The sequence below is a fragment of the Cyrtonyx montezumae genome, unplaced genomic scaffold (genome assembly GCF_038088225.1).
Source record: "Cyrtonyx montezumae isolate F1298 unplaced genomic scaffold, pur_monq_1.0 scaffold_10, whole genome shotgun sequence".
Classification (NCBI taxonomy): domain Eukaryota; kingdom Metazoa; phylum Chordata; class Aves; order Galliformes; family Odontophoridae; genus Cyrtonyx; species Cyrtonyx montezumae.
Genome location: NW_027071826.1, coordinates 6,651,731 through 6,670,699, shown reverse-complemented (window position 1 = coordinate 6,670,699; position 18,969 = coordinate 6,651,731). Strand labels below are relative to the sequence as shown.

The following is an 18,969-nucleotide window of genomic DNA, read 5'->3' as shown; positions in this document are numbered from 1 at the left end:
CAACTCTCACAAAGATTTGCCTTGAGGCTGAAATCCTATGGAGCCAGTTTATAAAGTTTCTTAACTTTGCAAAGGAGTTTGCATAGCATTTGCATATACATGTAAAGACAGCACTTACATCAAACTGGAAAGTACAAAAGCTGTTTTCATTAAAAAAAAAGTTATCTCATGTGAAGACAACTGCATGAGAAAAAAAACTGCATTTTGGCCTGTGGTTTGGGGTTATTTATGTGGTTGTTTTCATTTGTTTTGTTCTTCTTTGCACATAACTGCATGTCTGTCTTGCACAAAACCAGTACTTTAAACTCCCTAATTGTTAAAGACAAAAATCACTGCTGGGCCACTTCCCCAGATCAACCAGCATGTTATCACCAATGGTTCCCTTTCAGAACACCTCTATATTCATAATTCTAACAAAGCCAGTGGTGGTCACCACTGTACTGCAGTCTACGTAGGTAGATCTATTAAAAAGGAGGCAGACAAACATTTCAGTCTGCATTCAGCCCGCCCAATTTTGTGACTTCAGCTGCAAAGGTGACAAGAGCAGCCCTCTGGCTCACACAGGGGCTGAGCTGGCCTCTGACTCCAGTTGTCTCTCCCTCCTACCTGGCAACTAAGGACAAAATCTAGAGCAAGAGGGCTGTTGAATTTGGAACGTGATTGATGGGATGAACCCACTGCCTGCAAGTTACATTGAGCTTCTAATTCTCCAGCGCATGTGCAACTCGGCCATCACGAAATGCTGCTGCTTTCTTAATATTTCTTCAGAGTCATTGCCATTTACAGTAACATTTCAAAAAGCAAGCCAGGTTAGCTGAATATTCAGTGTTCAGCTCTTCTGAAAATGCTGCTCTGAGAGAATACAGTTTGCGAAGAGTTCAGGCCAGGCTGCAGCCCAAGAGTTACTGACTCCAAGTAAATAACCTGCTTTGTGTGATACTATGGAGTATACACAAAGTCACATGTAAGTTTACAGCACAGTATGACACAATCAAAAAAGAGAAACAAAATAAAATAAATACTTCTTAACCAAAAAAAGCTTGCTGCCTCGTTTATTCAGGATGCTATGCAAGGAATACGTGAGCGACGCCACCAAAAGATAACCTGGTTAGTATGCTTCAGGAAGAGAAAGTTAAAGCATTGAATGAAAATGTAAATATTAAGCTTTTAGAGACCTGAGTTCATCTCCAACCTGGACAATGTGACCGTGTATATAAACAACAGCAGGCTACATTCAGAAAACAAATCCTCTCCAAACAAGAAAGGGAGATCCTTTCCGCTGAAGAGTAAATTGAAGAAGCTCTGGTGAGGCAAAACAAGAGAGGTTGCTAGGAGAAGCAAGTTTTAAGGAAGAACTTAAAAGAAGAGTGGAGCTGGCAGACAAGAATAGGAGAGAGGCACCAGGAAAGGAGCAAAGCTCAGGCTGCAAGAGAAAAAGAAACAGTAAATAGCAGAAATGACTGCAGAAAAGTTGTGTGTCTGAAAAGAGTTCACACGTGCAAGTGAGAGTAAAGCTATACTGCCCAGAAACCTGCACAGCATGGCCAGATAGTAACAGAGAGGGCATTAAAAAGCAGCTGGGGAGGAAGACAATAGTAAAGACTTAGATAAAAGTAAAAGAGATTAGCTTTTTTTCTTTTCCCTGCACAATGTTTATGACTCGTACCAGGACATCTCACAAAACAGAAGAGGTGCAGATTTGGAAGAATTACTCTGAGCTGACAATTGGGAATTCAACACAGCACGTGTCAGCCAGGTTTGCAGCTGGAGAGAAAAGTGAATGAAACCAGGAGCAGAGAAAATCACTCTCAACCCAGCAGTTGCAAAGGAAAACCAGCACTGCTGTGAGCTTTACAACTCTGCTTCTCAGGAAGCTCAAATGGAAGCATTTGGGAAGATTTAAGAACTATAAGATGTTAAGATGGTTTGCCTCCTGGCACTTAGCACCAATGTGAACAAAGAATAATCTCAGCCTGGCTCAACCTGGATCCGCTGCAGTCTGTCACCACTGCTTTCCCTGGACTGCTATTTGTGCAGCCATGTGGCAAACCTGCCTAGGGAACCACCCGAAATAAATATTTTTCCTTTTTTCTTTTTGGCCTGTTTTCAACTGGATTAACTCCCCGGCTCACACATAACTGCATAAACACCTGGGCTGATAGAAGGCAGAGGACGGACTGGGGGAGGAACAAGCAGGCAAGGGCAAAGCAAGATGATTTCTTTCTGAAGCCGTGCCAGCTCGCACTGGCTTAAAGCATTCATCCCGAACACAGCCCGAGACAATCTCTCTGTCATCCATCCCACCTTCTCAAATTTCTCTTTAAAGTAATACTGTTTGCAGAGTCCTCCCGGGCTAGCTCCATAACACAAAGACCCACCTTATCTGAAAGAGAAACTTTAAAACAATAAGGAGCAAGAGCTTGCAGGATGGCTGCTTAACAGTACACCAGTCTTAGAAAACCTGGTAACACCTTCCCCGTTCCAAGCACACGCATGATTTCTGCACAAAAATTCAACACAGCATTGCTCTGCTTTACACCTGGTCAACACTCAGAGCACTGCTGCACTCTAACAGAATCAACCCAAATTGTATAGATACTAGAAGCCAAGCATCACACCTTTGCTTCATGCCCACATGGAGCCCAATGCACTGACATAATCTCAGAATTTTGGTGGGATGGGAGAGTGACAGTGGGGAGAAGGACACAGAATCTCAAGCCCTGCTCTCCTTCCAGTATCAATGAACGTGATTTATTCATGCACACACGTTATTCGATCTCCTACACATAAAACAGATTCACTCAGCAGGAAATTCCTGACGCTGGAATCTGTATTTAAACAACAACAAAAAAACCCACAGTGTCAAAAAGAAATGAATGGTATCCTTGCCATTTTGAGGCTGCTGACTTCCTAACGGCTTCCAGTGGAAAATCCAACAGTTGGCTGCATTAAGCTTCCCGTTTTAAAAGACCTTTCAGAGAATCATATCAATGCATGTCACAAAATAAACTTCTGTTGCAAGCCTTTCCACATCACACACAGGTAGGAACACGCCTGTGTTTCTGAAACCCTTTCATTACTCAGTCTGGATACTCTCAGTGCACTGAGGGGAGCTCCCGCATTCAGAACACAGAGAAGCGTTGTCCATTTCTGCCAGCAGTGCCTTCCAGCTGACAGCAATGCCCACCTCAGGTGGTGAGCATGCTCTGCACTCCTGTGGTCACCAGCGTCCTGAACTCTGCTGGAAAACCATCACAACAACTTTGTGGGTATGACCAGTTCTCTGCCAGGGCACGGCCGAGCAAGGCTCAGAACCATCTAGGTTGGGAAAGTCCCATAAGATCATCAAGCACAACCATCATCGGGGCAGGGGCTCCGTGAGAAATTTCTGACTTCTTCATTCATCAGTTTCCTGCTCCTCAGCATTATTAATTATTTGCTATTAATTAAAAGCATGGAGTTTTTCTTTATGTTCTATTTAATACATATTTTGCGAGGCTGCTATGTACACCTTGCTACTCCTTGCTCTCAGGAAAGGAGAGCAGAGCCAGAGCTGTGGCTGTCTTCCACAAACACTACCTAGCTGTTAATTACCTCTCAAAGCAAGTCTGATTAAAGGCACTACGGTAACTTACAATAACTTCCTCAATCACCCATCTACCTTTGTTACACATCCTAAACGCAGCATGGAGCTGAAAACGAGCACCGGTTCATCAGCAGCCCCTGGCAGTCAGCGCAACAGTCCCCTCTTCCACTCACTGAGTGCCTCCCACCAGCCTGGTTCGAGGAAAGGAACAGAAAACAAGGAGCTCAACTGATGCACTGCATCAGTGGGCTGAGAAAGCCTCAACCCAAGACTTTGCTTTAAGAAATGTCTGCACTAAACATGAAAAAAATTCTACATGAGAGTGCACACTTCAGCAGAAACCTACGTAAGCTGTACCAGCACAGAAGCATACACAGTTTGCTGTTCTACTAAGAAATCTATTTTTTTTTCGTTATATTTGCCATTTTGTTCAGAAGTAACAGCTTATCCCAAATGAGTTACCAAAAACAGCATTTTGTGGAATAAAACATTAGGCATTTCGCACAGGCTGTGCTTTAGAGTACTGCTGCAGAAGTATTCAAGAGAGGTTTATTTAGCCAAGTGGGTGAGCAGAAAACCCATGCTACCTCCTCAGACAGATAGCCAAGTCTCTCGGGATACAGTAACAAACACAAGCAGCTACTTTACCTTGTCTGAACTGACCCACCTGTGGACAGGACACAATACACAGCCTTGTCACCTCAAAGCAATGCTCGAAGGAGAGATTACCACTGGCCATTCTCAGTCAGGATGAGAAGGTATCTTCAGTTCCTGCAAGCCCAAATGCATAGGGCTCAAGAAAAGAAGAACCTTAATGGCTTTCCTAGCTTAAAATTGTTATTTGATATTTCTGAAGTACCTTTCAGGGCTAGAGACAAGTGATGCATCATGCTTTGAAACGGATACAATTCTCAATGTGACACGTTCTCCTTCAAGGACATAAAGCACCAGATTTTAAATTTAAAACAAATTTATGTCTTGAAAAGTTGCCTCTAGAAGAAGATTAAATTTGGTCCTTTTGCAAGCATCACACTGCAGGGGGAGGGAGGAGTTCACATTGCAGGGAAGAAAGACAACATATCTGAGATTTTAAGGTAGCTAACTTCTCAGAGAGTTCAATCACTAGAATAAATCTTCACTGTGACCAGTTCAGCTGGGAAAACAGTCATGGGCACATGATATGCCTTCAATTTTATCCACAAGAAGGGGCGGGAAATAAAAGTTTCTCCTGTGGAAGCAGTTTTCCCCAGGAAAACAAAAGGCCGCCCAGAGGAACACTGGGCAGCAGGTCAGGATCACTGGGTTTCTGTTCCCAGCTTTGCCACTGCACTGCACAAACATTTTATCTTTCAATATTAAGTTACAATAAATAAATAAATAGTTCTCCCTTCCTTGGTGAAATGCTCTGAAATCTCCTGATCCTCTCACTACTACAGTGATCATTTTGACTTTGTAGTTCCTAACATTCTACAAAGGGACAGATAAAGCACATGACAACTGTACTTCTGGGATAAATGCCCATTAGTTAACTTTATGGTCAATAACTGTTTTTCAGACCATCTCCCTGTCCTTGACAAGCACACGCTGGGGGTTGATTAACTAGCAGGTTTGTGATTTACAAATCAACACAGTAAAATTTGCCCACCTGTCCCAAACATGCAAGAAGGGCTTAGGAGCTAAGTCAGATTCTGAGTTCCTTATGATGAAAATAGATGCAATGCATATCAACCCCCCTTCAAGTATGCCAGTCCTAACTTCCATAGATCCTTTACCCTAAACACATAGCTAAGAAGCTCCTACAGCAAACTGAAGGAAGAAACGTAAAGATTAAATCCAGCTTTGCACCAATTTGCTCTAAAATCACTTTATATAAACGCTGAAAAATTGTATGTGTGTAAGAAAAGATAAAGCAAGTATCAATTGCCTCTTAATAGGTTACTCATCTTTATGAGGAGATCCTTCAGGAGCAATAGGAAAACATTTTACTGGGGTCAGGTATGGGGTGGGGAGAGCAGGAAGGAAGTGGCCATACACACACATCCTACTGAAAACTGAGACCTTCAGTAACAAACCTGCTGCAGTTCTCTACATGTCATAGGCACCACAATTCCATAGACATTACAATCAAAACTTGCTTCACTTAAACAGGAATTCCCAAAGCATTTCAAAACAATGCTGCACAGTGAACACACTGGAGTTCATTTGCTTGCAAACAGCATTTCTCACATTCTTAGAAGTTAACCTTCATTAAACGGTTTAAATCAAGATGGAAAAAGCAATATTTTCTTGAAGTGTCATTTTAAACTTCTATCCCTGTATTATCTTCTGAATGCTGCAGCAATGGAAAGTACTTATCTCGCGTCTCCCTTACAGCACAGAGACTGCTCTTTCATTATCAGTTTTTAAGAATGTAAACTTATCTCAGCTGATGGAATTCTTCACCAGGAATAAAAAAAGAAATCAGTAATGATGTACATATCATCTGCCTCTGGGAAAATAAAAACTGCCAGTGATACGCTGGGAAAGATCTCCTTAGACTCCTTTCACACAGACTTGCAGCATTTTTATTGTAACCACGCAGTGTAATTTCAAATAACATTCTACAGCAAGCTCCTAAAATATGTCTCTGCTCCAAACAACAACTGAGAATGCTATTGTGGGTCCCGTGTCTACAGCTGCTTGCTTATTGTGTCACATTTGCAGAGCTTTCAAGAAAACAGATAGCATTTTTCCCCCCTGCTATCCAAACTTACAAATTCAGCCTAGGCTTTTGATAACAAGCTCAGTGTTACGACAGCAGAACTAGCAAGCAGAATTTGCTGTCCCTCACAATTTTAACTGCACAAATACAGTTGGAAGGATATATTTCAGGGTCTTTATAATACCACACAGGAGACTACTACACAGGACAGGACATGCTGGGAGGCAGAGCATTGCTGTGTGTGCTTCAGGTGCACTGGAGATGGACCCAACTACACTACACCACTGCCCTCACTGAGCAGTGTGCTTCACTCCACTTCTGTGCCTTCACCTCTCCAGCCAGAAGATGAAGACTAATGCTGAGCTCCTCCACAGAGCACTAGAAATTCTACCCCTCAGTAAGGAGGGAGCAAACTGTAACTACAGCCCTGCTGACAAAGCTGTTTGCATATTAGGTCATTATAACCGCATATAAGAAATACAGTAGGTAAAAAAGAAAAACAAGAAAAACACAACAAATGGATAAGGGGTGATCTGAGAGAAGAGCTGAACCAGGTAGACACCCTCTAAGCTAAACAGTCTGCCAGCCTGCCCAAACTGCAGTGACAAGAGGATAGACAGATGGACTATGAGGTAAGTGTAGGACTAGCTGGACTGCCAGCCTCTAAGGGCTGGATTAATAGCTCAAAGCCCGGCATGCAGACAGTTAAAACAGGCATCCCTCATGGGCAACACTGTCTTCGTTCACACTGAGCCACCAAAGCAGAAAGCACCACAGGCAGATCTGTAGCTGACACCAAGCTGGAGGAGCAGTCAGTCCACCGAAAGGTAGGGCTGCACTCAGAGGGACCTCAGCAAGCTGGAGAACAGAGTGGGCAGGAACTGCATTGGTCTTTACATTTAAAAAGTCCTCTGCTTGAGACAGAATAACCCCTTGCTGCAGTACATGCTGGGACTGAGCAGCTACAGAACAGCTTGCAGAAAAGGAGCTGGAGGTCCCCAAAGACAATCTGAGCAGGAGTCTGCAGCATGCTCCTGCATCAAGAAGAACTAAGCACATATTGAGCTGTATCAGCAGAAACTCTGCCAGCAGTTAGGGGATTATTTGCCTTTATTCAGTAATTATGAGGCTGCATCTATCTGGAGGGCCGCGTTCAGGTCTAAGTCCTCATGACACACATCAGTACCCTACAGTACCTACAGTGACCAAGATGGTCACAGGGCTGCAGCACTGTATGTATGATGGGAGGATGAGTGAGTTCAGCTCAAGCAGCCTGGAAAACGCCTTTAGCAAGGAGATCTAATGCTGTCTTAACCACCAAATGATGGTGTGCAGAGAAGAAGATGCCAGATTCATTCTGGATGCATACAGTGAAAGAACAAAAAGCAACTGATACAGGTTGCAGCAGGAGAAAATCTGATTAGACACTGGGAAGAAAAAAAATGGTTTACCGTGAAGCTTAAAAAGCACAGGACCGTGATGAGAGACAACAAAAACTCTACTTGAGTAGTGCTTCAGCAATCTACTGGTGACATGAATGGAGAACTGAAGTAAATGAACTGAAAAGGCCCCTTCCAATCTAAATTATTCCCTGATCCTACACGGGGCATGGGCTTTCTAGATTGTCTCTGTATTTCACCAGCTTCAAATACATTGCCTATGTAAACACTCCCCTGTATGAATCCCACTTTCTCTGCCTGCTAGGAAGGTGGAAAATTCTCTGTCTTCCATTCTACAACCCTCTGAATGCTTTGGTAAAAAAGGTTCTTAAATAATAATAATTGTTCACTGCAAGTTACTTTTCTTGCAGCTTCTTTTTGTCACTGCCCTCTTGTTCTTGACACTGCTCCTCAGCCAGCACTCACAGCTCCTGCTCCCGCTCCCATCTTCTCCAGTTGCAGCAGAAAGAAAAGTGACTCTTTTACAGCTCCACAGGGAGGGCTGCCAACAGTATCAGCAAAAAACAAGGACTGGAGCACTCTCTTGTTTCATCACTGAATGACTATGAGAAACAGCTGAGACAATGAAGTCATTGGTTCAAGGACTGGGGAATGAACATAGTAGCAACCAATACCAGAATTTCTCTGCCATAGTAAGAGCCTAGAGCCTATGTGGAAAAGAGAAGGCAAAAACTAATAAATACTATACTGAAAGTTTACAAAAATATTTTTCAGCTGAAGAAGCGTTATCTGAATAAGTGCTGAACATAATTATTGGCAATGAACAGGGCACTCCAGATGTGATAAGAATGCAGTGATTTGGGAGTCCCTACGAAACAGCAGCACAGATGTAGCCCATCTGTTGCGTTCCCCAGAAGACTGATACTTTAAGGACCAGAAATTTTCATACTGAAAAATCAACTCAGATTTGCAGAAGTTATTGGCACTCACATGGGAAACCAAAACCTTCAACTCCAGATACACACAGAATAGAATGTTCTCTGATTCTCTGGGTACCAACTGAGACTCTTGAGCTGAAAACTCCAGATGTTTCTTTAGAATAGGACTTCTTCAGTAATAACTTACAATCATTTTACATTTTTTTTCCCCTGGTTCCCTGAAGAAGGACGGTCCACCGGTAATTTCTATAGAAAACTGAAAAAAGAAATGCTCTCAACGCAGACTGTTCAGCTCTTTTGCCCAAGAGGAAAAGTCACACAAAGGAAAAAAGAAAAAAAAAAAGCTTCTACAGCCTAACAACCTTTGGAGCTGAATAGACAGAACTTCATTACTCTGAGGCCACGGCTTCATTAGGGAGAGAAATAAAAAAAGGTGTGTTGCTAATGTAAGCTAGCTAGAAGCAGACAAAATCCTTGCAAAGCAAGGACACAGTGCTACTTTCTCACAGAGCAGCTGAAGTTCAGGTAACCTCTCACATTTTCTGCAGCCTAACCTGAATCACCAGCTCTTTGTTTATCCTACAACTGTGCTACACATTACACTGCCTGAAATGACAATAGCAACTTTGCTTCCCCGTGGAAACTGTAAGGCTAAAAGGCTCTCTACAAACACAATAAAAAGTTAAAAGGAGCAATTAAAAAATGAGGGGAAAAAAAAATCACAGAAACACACAAACCACCAAAAAGCCACAGTACTGATAAGGTAAGAAAATCCCTGGACAGTAAGACAGAGGCAATGTCAGGAGCTCAGTATTTTCATGTCACAGACTTACTCACTTCAGATAGGACACGTCATGCTGCTGAATGTGCATTTTTACTGCATCATTTTCTCATCGCATTAAAAAGATTACAGAAATTGGGAAATAAGTCAGATGTGATTCTCTGCCAGGTTTTGATGGTTTTGTTTTGTTTCCTAACCTATATAGCTAAGAGATTTTTCCCTTCTTTCAAAACCTGCTTCCCATCATTAGCAGTTCACATGCAACAGCATAAAATACACACGCATTAACAATTCCTCCCTGCTTACCAAATACACAAAAGGAATCTTAAGAGAACTGATTTCTACTGTCTGTCTAGGCATAGGACTTTATTCTTGTCAGACAAGATGTTCCACCACTGAAGAAACAGTTATATATCTCCATATAAAAATACTGATTAGCAAATCTCATAGCACTTTACCAACACATGCAGTCAAAACATTACTGAGACTACTGCGCTCCTCCTAAGTGGAAGGATGTTGAAAACATAAATGATTCACTTACAGCTGATCTAAAGAAAAGAGCTATGCAATTTATGTTTTATTGTCAACTGTTTAAAGCATCAAATCTAAATAAAATACACAATACATGAACTTCAAAGCACACATTATCTTCAACATCTTATTTCCAATTAGCAAGTCAAAATAAAGAAGGCATGGGGAACATTTGGCTTCAAAAGCAGAGCTCTGGATGAAATGAAGATTTTGGTTGTTTCAGGTCTCATTTAAAAACTCCTGTTTTCCTCAAACTGCTGAAACTGGATAATATGGAAAAATGATTCTCTCTCTCTCAAAGGGGGGAAAACAGCAGACATACCACCACGTGACTGAGTATTACATCATGCAGACTTACAGCAATGCTGAGCCAATCTGCCAATTCAACTTAGAAAAGACCTTTTCTTCTGCCTTTGAGGAAGGACATGGGCTGTATGGACCGGCCACAAAGGCAGGCTAACAGTGAGGAGGTCAGGAAAGGCTCGGCTCACTGTTTCACTCAGAATGTTACCAAATCCTAAAGATCTTTGATTGAAAAACAAAGACTGTATGCATTTTGTATCGTAAGACTACATCACGCGAACAAAATCCTGGTGGCAAACATCTGAAGAAATAAGACAGTTCTTGAGAAGTATTTTTTTACTAATTTTTAAAAGGCCTACGCTTCATTCAGATGCAAGAAATTGTCCCCAAGACTATTATTATTATTATTAAGAGTGTGCTGAAAGTGGGCACACTTTTAGAAGACCACAGCTGAAGTAGTATTTGCAGATCGCAAACACAGAAGTGCTTATTGGTCTCAATTCAGTGGATTTTATTTACTCTATTTGGCATTACCAATCTTAATTAAACTATTTAAGAATATGAAATTGTCTTCTAAGGCATCATTCTTACTGCATTAAAATGCGAATATAGAATCTTCAAAATGATTTGAATGGAAGAGAGCATTTAATTTTCTAAATGACTTCTGAAGTATTAAAATGCAGAAATCATTAGCAATGGCTACAACCAGGAATATATTTTTCAGTGAACGCAACAAAAGCATCAACAGTGATTGACTGGCTTTCCTGCCAGGGTTTACTTAAAGCGTCAGGTAACTTCTAGTTTTCTTTCAAAGAAGGGGAGGGTGGGGGCACAGCGAAGGAAGCCTCTCCTCCACACCCCACCCCACAAGCACAACATCCTCTGACAAAAGCAAGAATGTGCTGTACAATGACCAGCCATACCATGCTGCTTTTTATTTAGCTGGTGTTTGCAACAGACGAGCTCCCATCAAGTTCAAAACATTACTCAGTTATAATGCTGTTTTTGCTGACAAAAGCACCAAAATTCAGATGCAGAGAGAAACTTCTGAATTAAGCAGAGCCAACCTAATCATTTTCTCTTTCAAACAGCCTTTAAGATGACTGTTAAATATTTATTTTTACAAGCACACAAGGATAACTGAAGGTCAAAGACATCAGAGGTGTAATTCCGTTCCTTATCATCCCTTCTTTGTATTTGCTTCACTAGCAGGAGTCCTCTCTGCCACCACGTTTCCCTCCCCTCATTCATCACCCCGTCTATCACTCAGGACTTCATTCACCTCCTCAGTTGCAGTGTCTCTGCTGCTGTTTCAATGCCTCACTCCCAATCCGTGCTGCTGGTAATTTAGGGCTGCCCCCCATATTTTCACCTCAGCGTTGTCACTGCCTTCACAGCTTTCCTGTTCCCCTCTTCTCTTTCTTTCCTCGATTCACCTCTATCACAGGAATGTTTCACCAAATCCAAACTGGAACTCAGTTACTAAGGTTGCATAACATGCAATGAATTTAAAGAGTCTGTTGTTGCATGCATAAAAAAATCTGGCACAGATTCTCCTGCTGCAAGTATTTCTGTGTTACACAAGGCCTAAGACAGTGAGAGCACGGGGCTGCCAAACAATGAGCACTTGTTCTACCTGCCCATAATGCGATTCAAACCACAGCAACAAAGGCTTCGGTGGACCTAATCCAGAAGTTTACAGAGTAACACTTGTTCCTTCCAAAGAGGGACCGCAACGGTAGGTTTATTCCCAGCACAAGGTGGTGTGATGGGCAAGGGCAAAGGACCTCCAAAATTAAAACGCTCCAAGGTGCGAAAGCTCTACTGCAATTAAAAGCCATGCTTTCCAGCAGTCACATTAATCGTTGTTATTTTGAGAAAGAACTGCTTAGAGAGAGGTATGAAACACTTTGCTCTAAAGCGAAAAGAAGTACTTCAGCAGTCAAATTTCAGAAGAATATTTTGACCTTTACTGTTCAAAATTTCACCTGAATGGGGAAAACAGAAACAGCAAAGCTATGAAAAACCACCTAATCTGTAATCTTTATGGGCCATCTTGTGACCCTGCCCCCTCCCCAATCTCTGCAGAGGCTTTGTTTAAAGCTGCATTATGGAACAGTTGACAATCTGAGCCACCTGCTGGGTGCCAGAACCCAGAGGGAAAAGAGTTGGTCACTAACATATAGTGGTGAGAATTTCAACATTGAATTTGATGGGGCAGAATCAAGTCTCCTCCATGCCAGCACCAGAGGTCAAATAATTCTCTATCCCGAATTAGTAACAAGTTAATAAAAAAAAGCAGATTTTCAGAGTGTGCAGTTCTTAAACAAAAGATTAGCCTCAACACACACAGACAGGCAAAATTACAGTCCTCCCGCTTCTTTTGGATGATATATTTAGAAATCCTATTAGCTGGAGAGATCAACATTCTTATCTGAATTTCCAGGATGCTGTAACATGCAAAATTAGAGCAGCTCTCTTAAGTGGGTCAATTATCACTACTGCACTTACAGCAGCTTTTCCCCTCCCTCCCTGCAGCATCCATAACGGGCATTTAGCACAAGAATTTAAATGGCAAGACGTTGACTTGACACACTTCGCAATGTAAAGTTTCCCTTCTATATGGTTTTCAAAATATTACAGGAACAAAGAAAATCATCCAAGTACAGAATCTCCACATTAAAATTATGGTCTACCCCTGGAAAGCTACCATGACTTTCAGAGACAGGGCACTCTGCAGGATAATGCCATTCAGCAGCTGCACGCACTATTTTCCTGCCACATCTGAGGCAGGCACAACTGAGGTTTTTGCCTTTCTTTTCCCCCCAGGGGGCAAGAGAAGAACCTGAGGGCCCTGTTCCCCACAGGCAGAGCCATTAGGCCAGTCCAAAAGACTTCAGGTCATTTTCTGCTTAAGAGGGACTTCCCATCAAAAGGCACTGCAAGCCATCAGATACAAGTGCAAGTACCCCATCTTCATTCTAGATACTACAAAGACATCCACAGGGGACTGACAGGTGTGGCACAAGACCTAAGGGAATCACATGCTCTTCTGTTAGGCTCTCAACATCACCTTACAAAGTCAGATTCACAGCAAGCAAAAGCAGAGAGAGAACAAGCCTGAATATAGCATCAATGAGCACGCTGTCCATCTTTCCCATCAGCAGGAAACACAAACATCTCATTCCATCAGCAATGTACTTGTATCTCCCTACACGGCAAAAAACCATGAAGCAGAATTGTCAAGTGAAAAATCTTATGATTCCCCTTCACTACATGGAAAAAGAGACTGGATACGTTAGCTTCATGTCACACGTCCAGCTGTGGAAATCCAGCAGTCCCAACCCCTGAGGAAAGGGATCGAAAATTCGGAGCCCAGGGAGCTACAGCAACTACATTTCTGTTAATGTCCCTGACCTGTCTTCCTCCTTACATCTTTAGCATTCTCCCTTGTGGTATCAAATAAGAACGAACATACAAGCCACACACTACAAAATACATGAGCTCCTTGGAACAAAATGTAAGTAATATGGGGCAGCAATATTTGTGACATATGTAAGCTGACAGGTTTTCATTAATAGGGTGAAACTCTCCCAACTGAAATCCAGCCACACAAAAGCCCAACAATTTTTAAGTTTCATTCTGAAGTGGACAAGGCTCTTCCAAGACTTCCAGTCCAAGCATCTTCTTTGGAAGCAATACAGTGGTGTCCTTTATAATAAAATAATAATAATAATAATACAGTGAAATGAAGCAATTTGCTTTTGTAAATACTTCATGCATTTTTAACTACACAATTTAAAATCAGTTTTTAATATCTTATGCCCTTGTCAAACTCAATATTTGAAAAAAAAACCAAAACATTTTGAATGCAACCATATTTAATTAAAATGTCAGTGACTAAAAAGACAGTCAAAAGAGAAATATAAACCATTTTTATTAATTTCCCTAACTAGAGCTCTAAAATTTCATTGATTGAAGTCTAATTTCAAAAGTTAACGTTTTAATTGGGTACACTATGGCTCCAGGAAGTTTAGTAGAGGTCGAAAGATTGCTGGAGACCTAATTTCTCATATCTATTAAAGAAGAAAGTCTTGCCCTTTTCCTTGCTAAGACAGACCTTGAAGTGTTAAGCAGGGGAATGAAGAATGTATCCACCAAAGGCCCTCATCCTGAGGTTACACAGCTTCCCAAGACAGTATGGAAGCCAACAGAACCTCACACTGCTCCAAGAAAATCAGCTGAACATCTCTCACAAAGTCCAAAAAGGGAGAAAGGTTCACTGACTAGTGCCTAATCCAAGATTAAGGAGATCAAGTCCTGACTCCGTCTCAGATTTTCTGAGTGACTTTGAACGTGTTACTTAGCCTCGGTTCTGCACTTGGAAAATGAAGATAAATACTCTCAACTTCCCTTACTGTGACATGAAAATAAACACATGAAATGGGGAGGTATTCAAATAGCTTGGCAATAGAGTGCAAGTACTGCTGACAAAAAGGAAATAACAAAGTACTGCTCCATTCAGAGAGGAGATGCCCAGGTTTTTTCCCCAGATCTTTCTTGCCTGCTGGGATCCTGCAACACCTCCACGACCCTTCCTGAAACAAAAGGGAGGCTTGGGGTCAGAGGGAGCAAGGGAGGAACAGTGCCCGACACTTTCTGACTCAGTGCAAGTTTATCCACAAGAAAGCAAGGCACCAAACTTTCTGCCCTCTCCTTCTGTTCCAAACACATTTAACAGGTTGTTTTGCTTCAACATTTAGCAGGAAGGATCTTCTACAAACAACTTGGAGAAGAGGCCTCACTTGGCTGCCCTGCACTGACCTGGAGGAAACTCATCCCACTTCTCTAAGTATAAAATGCTGCTGAAGCCACCTGAAAAATGTGAACACTGAGCTGAGAAGGGCTGCCCCGGGGGATAAACCTGCCCTGAACTTACCTCCATGGACAAACTGGGATATTTACACAAGATAGCTGGAAAGGGGACTTCGTGAGGATTCTTCTCATGTGGAAAAGCTTTTATTTACTAAGGTTTCATACAATAGGATTTGTTTTACAACTAAGGGAGGATTTTCCAAAGAGCTTCAAAGAGGGAGGGGGTTAAGGTGGCAGTGGTGAGGTAGATAAAAGACTTCTATCATGTAAAATGTTACTGATAAAAAGCCCAGGTGGTAGCATTGGAAAGCATTACAAACAAAATCACGGACAGTTGTACAGTTTCTATCACAGCTGCATATAGCAAAAAAGGACCACAAAGAGAATGAAATGTTCCCTGATGAAAACAAACTGATACTGCACCTGGACAGCCCCCTCCAGCCTGCACTGTTCCCAGTGACCCCGCTGCCTGCAGCCCAGCCCATACGTCACCCACAGCCTGGCCTGGCACTTCCCAGTTTCTCCCTCCCGGAAACTGCAGGGCCAGCTAAAGAGCCCTTTGTTTCCATTCAAACATATGTAGGGGTGGAAAAGCTGTTCAAAACATTAAAGAGAAACAACCGAGGACTGTTGCTATTCCAAGAAATGAATTACAAGCTGGAGGCTGCAGTGCCCTGAGTGTTCACGGTGCCAGCTGCAGTCAGATGGCCTGGGAGTGCTCAGAGCTGCTCAGCCCCTGGTAGGCACCGAGCTCAGGCAGACCTGGTGGTTCAAAACCACTATCTCCTTCATGCAGATGTTTTTTTGCATTATAGCTTTACTTCTGACACTGAATATATAGATAGGTTTTACGAAGAGAACGATACTTTCGTAGGTAGCTCACCAAAAGGGTGAAACTCCTCCCAGAGACCGCTAATAGCTAGTAAACCATCTTCCTTTAGAACATTAACACTGACAAGTAACATAAACAACGTAAATGAAAAGCTATGTCAAAGTTACTGCATTGTGGGTTTCTGTGTCAAATAAGATAATAAAAGCCATAAACTGACATAACGTGAATTCGGGTTGCAGACAAAGGATGAAGCTTTCCAAGGAATTATAAATAAAAGATGTCGTTTGTCTAAGGAACTAAACATTTAGTTGTATTATGTAATTTGCATTTTTTATCAATTAAACAGCACACAGGAACCACGAAGAACTTATTGTTTGTCATTTCAGGCTGAGGGTGTGCAGGCATAATTCAGAATGCAGCAGCAGAATTGGCTAGAGTTTTCCTCACATTTTCAGAGGCTGGCCAGCAACACACACGTTACAAAAGAAAAGAAGAATACGCAGATATCCACCTAAGATAAATACATTCCATTCCCTCAAACTGAGCTCAGTGCAGACAATTAAATCCTCTTTTCCCTCTCCAGATGCTTCCCACTCCTTTCATCCTGGCACTGGTATGCACACACAACCATTTCTTGCCTTTTCAGCCCAGCTACACCTAGCAGTACTTCCTCAGGCCACATACACATCTTGTACCTTCTACCATGCTATTTTTTAAGAAATGCATGGTCTTCCATTTCAAAGACCAATCTGTCACCATCTAATCTCTCTCACCTCTATGACTTCTGAGGAACCCCACTGAATCACTTGGGCCACCCAATACCAAGGCTTTATCTTTAAGTTTTGAAAATGCTGCTCCTCTGCATCTTCTTCCATTTTATCTCCTTCCTCAAAAACATACACCAAAGTACTGAATTTCCTTTTCCCTCCCAAATAATTTTTCCTTCTTCCAAATAACTTCTTTGTAAGAGTTCTACACCCAGAACAATGACAACAAACATAAAAAGCTCTGTGCACCTCCTTAGCAGTGTTATATAAATCTTGAAGTGTTAAAAATATTTTGTATATTTTGGACACTGTATTTCTTCTCTTTCCATACTATCCTCTGCTCAATTCTCCAGAAGACCAAGACCAGCTGCAAGCAAGCTTACCATCCAGAACATGCATCTGCACTCTTGCTAAACCATCTCATCACTTTGCCATTCTCTACGTATGCTCTTGACCCCTCTGGATTCAAAGGCTTCAAGATCAATTCTGCCCTGACAGCACATCTGTACATTGCAAGATGCACACTGAAAATAAATACACAATACACCAACAGTGATCACTGTAATTAATCTGCAGAGACTCAAAACATATTTTAATTTCAAAGGTAAGCAATATGCACCTGTCTCTCTCAGGTTTTGAAATTTCTAATGAAAGGGTAAGAAATAAGAAAAAGCAACTTAGAATTCAATGTTAAGAGTCTCTAATTTGAGGTTTGATTTTTAAACGACACTGGTATTAACTGCTTAAACACACTTAAATTCTTTTATATCAGTTACAAAATGAAGTTTCTGCTTTTTAAAAAATGAGCTTCAACAGAATTGAGCCATATAGTCATGAACTGCCACATCCTGAATCCCAGGCTGCACAGTAACTGTGCACACAGAGGTGGAGTTCTTTGTGATATTAATACAGAAAGACAGCAGCCATCTATGTAGTCTCATTCATACCATGCTCCTAGCATTTCACATGCAGGATAAGGCACAGGAAATGATCTCCATTTAACAAAAAAGGTGAAAAAATGAATTTAGGTATTTATGAAGTGTCAACCAGACCAGTACAACTTGCATGCAAGTGAGATACATACTGAAGTACTTAAAGAAGGATATGTCAAAGAAGCAAAGAATTTTTGTTAGAAGAATAAGTCGCACTTAATACACTCAAAACAGCTCATAGTGTTTCAAACGTTGCTGGTTTTTTTCTCCCCATCATTATCAGCAGGGAAAAATAGACTTGCATATTAAGGCTGGGCTTTGTTTAGCAGCATCAGATAATGACTATAAATAAATTGCTTTTAAAATGTGACCTAGCCATAAAAAATATTGGCTATGCTTGCAATTCAATTCTGTCTTTACAGTAGCTATTGACTTATACTACTCAAAGTTTGCACAAAGACTTTACATTAGAAAAGATAAATGTAACAGATAAGTCCTGCTTTTAACTTCATGACATCTGCAAAAATTTTACAGATACAATAATACATATGTATATATGTAACGACCACAACGTTATCAGAGAACAGTAATTTTAAAACACTGAATGTAGTTCCCAAAACTAAAAAAATCTAAGATCTTAAAGGAAAACCTAAACTCTTCAACTCATAAAAGAAATGTAAGCATGTGAACAGACAACACAAGGGGAAAAAAAAAGAAACCATCAAACAGAAAACTGATGGTATATGCACTTTAAAGCAGAAAAGATAGCTAAAATAATACAGACATAATTGCTTGTATTCTCTTATGCCCATGCTACTAATCTCCAAATTCCAGTAACTGCAACACAACATTTAAAAAAAAGCACATTTAAAACTAATAAATCTGGATACCCATCAATGTTTAGAGGTTACAAACATTATAAAGATGTACAAAACAAACATAGGAATGTCTAGAGTAAGAAATACTCATTTGCAACTCTAACCTCAGTGCCATTCCATCTCCAGCCCTGGATTTCCTGCATGATGTTTAGGTAAATTTCCTAGTTTATCAAATGCAATTTTCCCCCAAAACTTGAACAGTAGTGATACTGTCCTGCCCATGAGCATTAAAAGAAGGAAATTCAAGTACTGCAATGGAAAATCCAGAGGAACTGAGATCTGTTTTTTAAAGTTGAAAACGCAAAGCACGGGGACAGTACAGTTTCACTAGAAGAAAATTATGAGAAACAAGAAGTTACTGAGGGTACACAGAGAGAAATGTATGGATCCATGGAAAACTACTAAAGATTGTATATTTATGGGAAATATAATGGGAAAACTTTTA

The 18,969-nt window shown here is 41.2% G+C and overlaps 1 protein-coding gene across 1 annotated transcript in view; it reads right to left on the bottom strand.

Annotated features, from left to right (window-relative positions):
* BRF1 (BRF1 RNA polymerase III transcription initiation factor subunit) overlaps positions 1 to 18,969 on the bottom strand; it is a 159,662-nt gene that overhangs the window by 100,155 nt on the left and 40,538 nt on the right. The gene's annotated exons all lie outside the window — the stretch shown is intronic.